Source organism: Haplochromis burtoni, unplaced genomic scaffold (genome assembly GCF_018398535.1).
Source record: "Haplochromis burtoni strain Fernald_Lab_line unplaced genomic scaffold, NCSU_Asbu1 Contig_1242, whole genome shotgun sequence".
NCBI lineage: Eukaryota > Metazoa > Chordata > Actinopteri > Cichliformes > Cichlidae > Haplochromis > Haplochromis burtoni.
The window spans coordinates 53,755-60,742 of record NW_024583603.1 but is presented as its reverse complement, the minus strand read 5'-3'; the positions used below and the strand labels follow the sequence as shown (position 1 = coordinate 60,742).

At 42.1% G+C, this 6,988-nt stretch overlaps 1 long non-coding RNA gene across 1 annotated transcript; it reads left to right on the top strand.

The window, feature by feature from the left end:
- The first annotated feature begins 1,358 nt into the window (after positions 1-1,358).
- Positions 1,359-2,500, top strand: LOC121813186. The gene is made up of 2 exons (XR_006053560.1): positions 1,359-2,020; positions 2,225-2,500. It is a non-coding gene; the product is annotated as an uncharacterized LOC121813186 (long non-coding RNA).
- Positions 2,501-6,988: the final 4,488 nt, after the last annotated feature.

Here is a 6,988-nt window from a genome sequence, read left to right as displayed (position 1 = left end):
CTCTGGTAGAGGACCCGAGCTTGAAGGATAAACCGCCCGCAGGGGCGTGCTGGGTGTTGTTTTATATATTGTATTTTTTGTGTGTGTCCCAGCTGAGTAACAGGAGTCTGGTGGAGCAGCAGAAGGACAGTTTCATCCATTTGGACTCAGATCAGCCACTACAGAGGAAACAATGACTTCAACACAAAAGGTGAGAAAAATATCACAATTACACTTTTTGAAGCTGTGTGCACAGCTGGTTATTTTATTTATTTCATTTTATTTTACCTTATTTTTATTGAAAAACCTGTTAACATCAGCTTTATCTTTTGCATCCTGGGTTCCTCCATATATACAGAATCTACATTCACAACCAAAAACCACAGAAGTTAGAAGGAAATACAAAGATCATATTTTATAAGCACACATTGAAACAACAATATCATCAGTTGAACTTGCAATTTCTTATGCGTAAAAGATTTTCTCCACTGATAAATATTTCTTCAATAATGTAATTTTCTTTACAACTCTCATTGTGTCTCACATCATTGTAATGTGATACTGTCACCAGAAGGTGATGGTAACACACCAACAATGTGTTTGTTGACATGTTTGATTCCACCAACGGAGGGAGTTTCAGTTTGGTCCACGACTGCATTTCACTCACTGCCTCTGTTTGTATCTCTGTCACTGCAGGACCAACATGGAGCGAGAAGTCAGCGCTCTCAGGAGGCCGACAAACCTCACAGAAGAAAGGGAGAGAAAACCTACAGCTGTGATGAGTGTGGGAAGGATTTTACCCAGTCTGGAAATTTAAAAAAACACCAAGTCATCCACAGTGGAGTTAAACCTTACAGCTGTGATTTGTGTGGAAAGTCTTTTACCCAGTCTGGAAGTTTAAAAACTCACCAACTCATCCACAGTGGAGTTAAAGCGTACAGCTGTGAGTTGTGTGGAAAGTCTTTTACCGAGGCTGGAACTTTAAAAACTCACCAACTCATCCACAGTGGAGTTAAACCGTACAGCTGTGATGAGTGTGGGAAGGATTTTACCAGGTCTGGAGGCTTAAAAAGACACCAACTCATCCATAGTGGAGTTAAGTCATACAGCTGTGACTTGTGTGGAAAGTCTTTTACCTTGGCTCAAAGCCTAAAAAACACCAACTCATCCACAGTGGAGTTAATCATTACAGCTGTGACTTGTGTGGAAAGTCTTTTACACCTGGCTAAGGCCTAAAATCAACACAACTCATCCACAGTGGAGTTAAACCTTACAGCTGTGACTTGTGTGGAAAGTCTTTTACCAGCTGAACTTATAAAAAAACACCAACTCATCCACAGTGGAGTTAAACCTTACAGCTGTGAGTTGTGTGGAAAGTCTTTTACCCAGGCTGGAAGCTTAAAAATACACCAACTCATCCACAGTGGAGTTAAAGCACACACCTGTGACTTGTGTGGAAAGTCTTTTACCCGGGCTGGAGAATTAAAAATACACAGACTCATCCACAGTGAATTTAAAGCGTACAACTGTGACTTGTGTGGAAAGTCTTTTACCCACGCTCAAAACTTTAAAACACACCAACTCATCCACAGTGGAGTTAAACCTTACAGCTGTGACTTGTGTGGAAAGTCTTTTACCCATCGTAAATGCCTAAAATTACACCATATCATCCACAGTGGAGTTAAAGCACACAGCTGTGAGATGTGTGGCAAGACGTTTGCTCAAAATAGCGACTTACAGAAGCATCTAGTTACCCACTCTGGAATTAAGGCGTACAGCTGCGACTTTTGTGGAAAAAGTTTCAGCGACAAACAGTACCGAAATATTCACCTACGGTTTCACACTGGAAATGATGTTTCCCGCTGTGATCAGTGTGGGAAACTGTTTGCAACAGATGCACAGTTACAACAACACATGTTTATCCACACTGAGGAGAGACCTTATAAATGTGACCTGTGTCAGAAGACCTTTAAATCTCCACATCACCTGAAAAAACACCAAAAGACCCACACCAGAAAGTAACTCTACAAGTGCAGTTACTGTGAGGATGTATTCATGTTTTATCTTGTAATTGTAACCTGATTGTTTGGAACAAGTCTGATCAGTAAACTTATGGAGTTATACTGAGTGTTATAATGTAAACAGTAAAATGTAATTGGACGTTGGCAGAGATGCTCTTTGTTTCAGGCGACATTCAGGATAAAAACGTTAAAGGAATTCCCTGACTTACACTGTCTTTGTTTAGAATCAGAGCGACACAGATGGATCCAGTTCTCAACCCTGTCGTCACTGTGGTGGTGGGAAAGCTTCTCTGTGACCTTTGTAGAAAAACTTCCAATCATCAACGGGACCTTAAACCACAAACGAAGCCACACTGGAGACAAAATGAACTACTGCAAAGAATGTGGGAGAGGCTTCCACACACCAAGTACATTAAAATACATGACCTCTCCACAGTGGGGTCAAAAAGCACATCTGTGACCAGTGTGGGTCATCCTTCACCACTGGACATAAGCTCAATGAAAAAGCATAAGGGAATCCACACTGTGACAAAAACATTTGCCCTAGACTGCAGTTTATTGTCACTTTGCAGTTTCCATGTCCACTTCATAAGGTAAAGAAAAAGCATCCTTACATCTTAGTACAGGGGTGACCACCTCCAGGCCTCAAGAATAGGGATGGTTACCGGTATCCGGTACCACATAAACTGTAGTAACCAGACCAGAAATCAACAAAAATGTGTGCAGAAAGCAGCACACATTTTGGTGCTTTTTTTCCCTGAGATGTCATACACTTTGGATTCTAGCCAATCATTTTACGTTTCCCAGGATAGTAGGCGGGCCCAGGTATGTACGTTCTTTTCCAGCAGAGCTACAGATTAAAAATACCCAAGGCGAAGTGGCTGTACTTCACAGCAAAAGATGCAAACTAAGCAGCCTGCAACAAGTGCTTTAAGGTGATACTGTGCAAAGAAGGTAACACCTCAAAATCTGGTGAAACACCTGGCGACACATAGCGTTTTTTTAAAAGCCAATAAATGCACCGTATTTGATAGCTTGCACATCTACTGTGGGTGTAGTGCCTGTTATCGAACCTGGAGTTAGCAAAACCCGAAGAGTAGAGTCCTGGCCCCTAGCCCTGCCAGTGTAGCAGAAATGATGACGGATGATGATGGCAGTGCAGCCTTTCTTCTCTGCGTGAGTAGCTTAATGTTGTTCGTGTATAATTTACGTTGAGTAGGCTAACCACGTTATTATATTAATGCATGTAAGGTGAACTAGCAAACATCATCGTATTTACATGCGGCTGTCTTCTTTTTTGATGGCAGATACTCCCTTCACCCTGGCCAAAAAGGCCAAAATGACCAAAGAAAAAGTGGAAAACAGTTAAACATGAGAGGTTTTTGGACAAAATTTGTGTTTTTTCCATTCTTTAAGCACTGCTTCCAGCCAAGAGTGATACCATATATGCCCAGTAGCTGCAGAAAAGGCTAACATTGTTATCTTTTTACAAACAACAGCTAAACATAAGAGGTTTTTTGGAAAAAGTTTGTGTCCTCTATTTTTTAAGCACCGGTTCGAGCACTGTTTAAGTACCGGCACGGATTCAAATGTACCGGTTTGGCACCAGTATCGGATAAAACCTAAATAATACCCATCTGTACACAAGAGCCAGTGTCTTGTAGGTTTTAGATAACACCCTTGGTCAATACACCTGGTACAGATGATTAGTTCATTGCCAGGCCTCTAGAGAACTTCTAGAAATGCCGATGGGGTAATTTTTCCCAATTAAGTCAGCTGTGCTGGATCAAGGTCACAAACCTGCAGGAAACCAGCTCTTGGGCCTGGAGCTGGCCATCCCTGTATTTGTGGATACAGTTTCAGCAACAATAGAAAGACATGGATTTGTGATTAACTTGACAATGTCCTGCATGATAACCATATCCTGGAAACACATGTCAAATTCTGCAACTTTTAAATTCACTGTAGATTTCCTCGCCTCTAGTGTGCCCTTTAATGGCAAAAGTATGAGAAACAAGTCTTCAAAAACCTTTTATAGTGCTTATATGATCAGCAGCTTAGAATAACCTGTCGAACCTGAAGCAGTATAATATGTTCAGACTGACAGACGGGGTCATAGGTGCAGTGATGCAAACGTTGCACTGATCTGTTGTCATGAAGAGAGAGTTGAACGTAAAAGTGAAGCCGTCGATTTATTGGTCAAGCAACGTCACTACCCTCATCTGTGGTTTTGGCTAGTGACCAAAGACTGAGGTCATGGATACATGTGGTGGTAATGAGCTTCCTCTGAAGGGTCAAAAATCTAATCAAACTTTCCCCTTTTGAGCTAGCAATTTGGCAACAGGTGGAAGAAAAAATGCCCTTTTAACAGGAAGAATCCTCCATTAGAACCAGGCTCAGGGAGGGGCGGCCATCTGCCGTGACGTGTTGGAGTTAGAGAAGGAAACAGCACAAAGACATGCTGTGGAAGAGAGCCAGAGAATGATTCAATGCAGAGAGGTCTATTAACATATAGTGGGGGAAAAAGGTGACTGAAGAAATGACATGGACACTGTTACGGTCGCTGACCTCTAGTGACTCTCCCTTTGTAGAAGAGGGGTTTTTTTCTCCTTTTCTTGTGTTGCAGGTCTGCCTCATGAGCCGCAGCTGAGGTGTGTTCTAGCTCATCAGCCAGAGCATATAGTTTGCCATCCTAAACTGCCACACTCCTGCCACTTCCCCGATTTTTGCCAGAGCTGTGAGCTGTAGTGTTTTGGGCAGCGGGCCTTAGTGTGTATGTGTGTGAGAACTTAAACTCTGTGGAACTTTGGTTTTCTTTCTTTTATTGTAAGCAAAGGTGTGCCCTTATTGTGTTAATTAGTTCATCATTGTGGAAGCAGGTAGGGGTTCTCTGCCATTTTTGTTTCAACTGTTTTCTCCTGTTTTTGGTTAGACAGGGAGCTCAGCCATTGTATTTTGTTTTGGTTAGTGAGTACTTGGTTTGATTTCTAGCTAAAGGGGGTGTTTTGTTTGTTGTTTTGGCCTTGGAGACCCTGAAGAAAAGAACTTCCCTGTGTTTGTTTTTATTGTAGTAGTTTTGGGCAATAAATCTTGTTTAATGACATCTATTCTCCAGTAGCTCAGGTGTTCTCTTTCACTTTGTGTTACCCCTCACTCCAGTCAACACTTCGTTTTTAAGTGGGGCGTAACAGACATGTTGAAATCAATTCTCCAACAGAAAGTAATTGATCTAGATTGTGAATATAAGGAGCATAATATAATAGATCCAGAAATAGATTCTGAAAGTAATTTTCTTTCTTCTTTTGTTAAAAATTGTAATTATTTCACACAGGAACAATATGAAAAAAAAAAAAAATCAACCTAGACGGGAAGCTCTCATTAATTCACTTTAACAGCAGAAGTATGTATTCTAATTTTGATTTCATTAAGGACTACTTGCAACAATTTTCTCGCCCCTTCAGTGTTATAGCCATCACTGAAACTTGGTTCAATGTCCATAAAGGAATAGATTTCTGTTTGAATGGATATGATTTAAAATACATGAATAGATTAAATAAGGCGGGCAGCAGGGTTGCTACATATGTTCTGTAGAATATTTAGCTGATTTAGAGTTTAGAAATGTGTTAAAATATAATGTAGAACTGTTGTAGCGACACTGACACTGCCCTCACTATAATAAAGGCTGATTGTAGGAGTAGATTGTAGACCTCGCCCATGTCTTAGGGTGGGGGTCTCAAGATTTGTAACTGTGGTCTGGAAGTGAGAGGGGTTTTATGACCTCTAGGGAGTCACCTACACCCACAGTGTTTTAATGGTCACGCACACACATCCACACGCACACTCACTCATGTGCACACACATACACACAGGTATGCGCACACACTCACTCACGAGCACTCACATAGACACAGACACAGAGTTTCCAGCACATCGTAAGGGGTTTTATGATGGGGTCGCTTCTATAAAGCTGGCTGTAACTAACAAAGGGGTGAAGATTTTTGCAGAGGGACACCGTCCTCTCTTCCCTTCTAGAAGTGCATGCTTAAATGAAGATAAATGAAGATGAGTAAAAGATGAATAAAGATTTTGTGAAAATGACTACTGAGTCCGGTGCCATCTCTGGACGCTCGAGGAATGAAAAGAACCGGGGTAAAACTGATTTCTCAACAGTTTTGGTGCCGAAACCCTCGGGATTCACTCTAGGCCCAGAGATGAATTGGCGGAGCTGAGATCGTGAAACGAGGCGAACAGAGAGCTAGCTCACATGATTAAAAGGTAAGCACGACCTGTTTATTTTCGAACCGTGCATATTGTTTAAAGCCTAAATTATCTGTTCGCTAAGTTGAACGTATCCCAGTGTAAATTCACTCAGTAAAAAAAGGCGGCTAGCGTCCGTCTCAGTGCGTTAAAGCAAGAGACTTTTTTAAGAGCTCCAAGTTGATGTTTAGCGTACTCTGAGCGACTAAAGCAAGAGACTTTTGTAAGAACTCCAAGTTGATGTTTAGCGCCCCGTAAGAAAATCTCAGTGCGTTAAAGCAGCAGATTTTTGTTACGGATTAATAGAATCGGTGTTTCATCCGCGGCGGTGTTTGATCCGTCTTAGTTATTAGGAAAAAAGTGGCGGTGATCTGTCCTCGTGCGTTAAAGCAGGAAATTTGTGTTACTATTAGTTAGAAAGCAGGGCCGAAAGGCTTTGTCGCCGGCTAAGGGCCGTATGCGCTCCGAGTTTGGCAACTCCACCCTTGGTCGGACGCGTCCTTGGGATTTGCCAGGTTGGTAACCTGGGCACTGAGGGCGCCCTAAATAACTAAAGCTAGGTGTTGGATCCTAGTCGTGGTTGATAACCTGCATGAGAGTGGGGGCAAGCTGCTTTGTTAGTGAGAGAACGACTGCTTGGCTCAGCCCACTGACTGCAGTGTGTGTAGATTGCGTGTGTGTGTGAAAGCGCCGTTAGAGTCGGCGTCTCGTCTGAAATACGGGAGTCAATT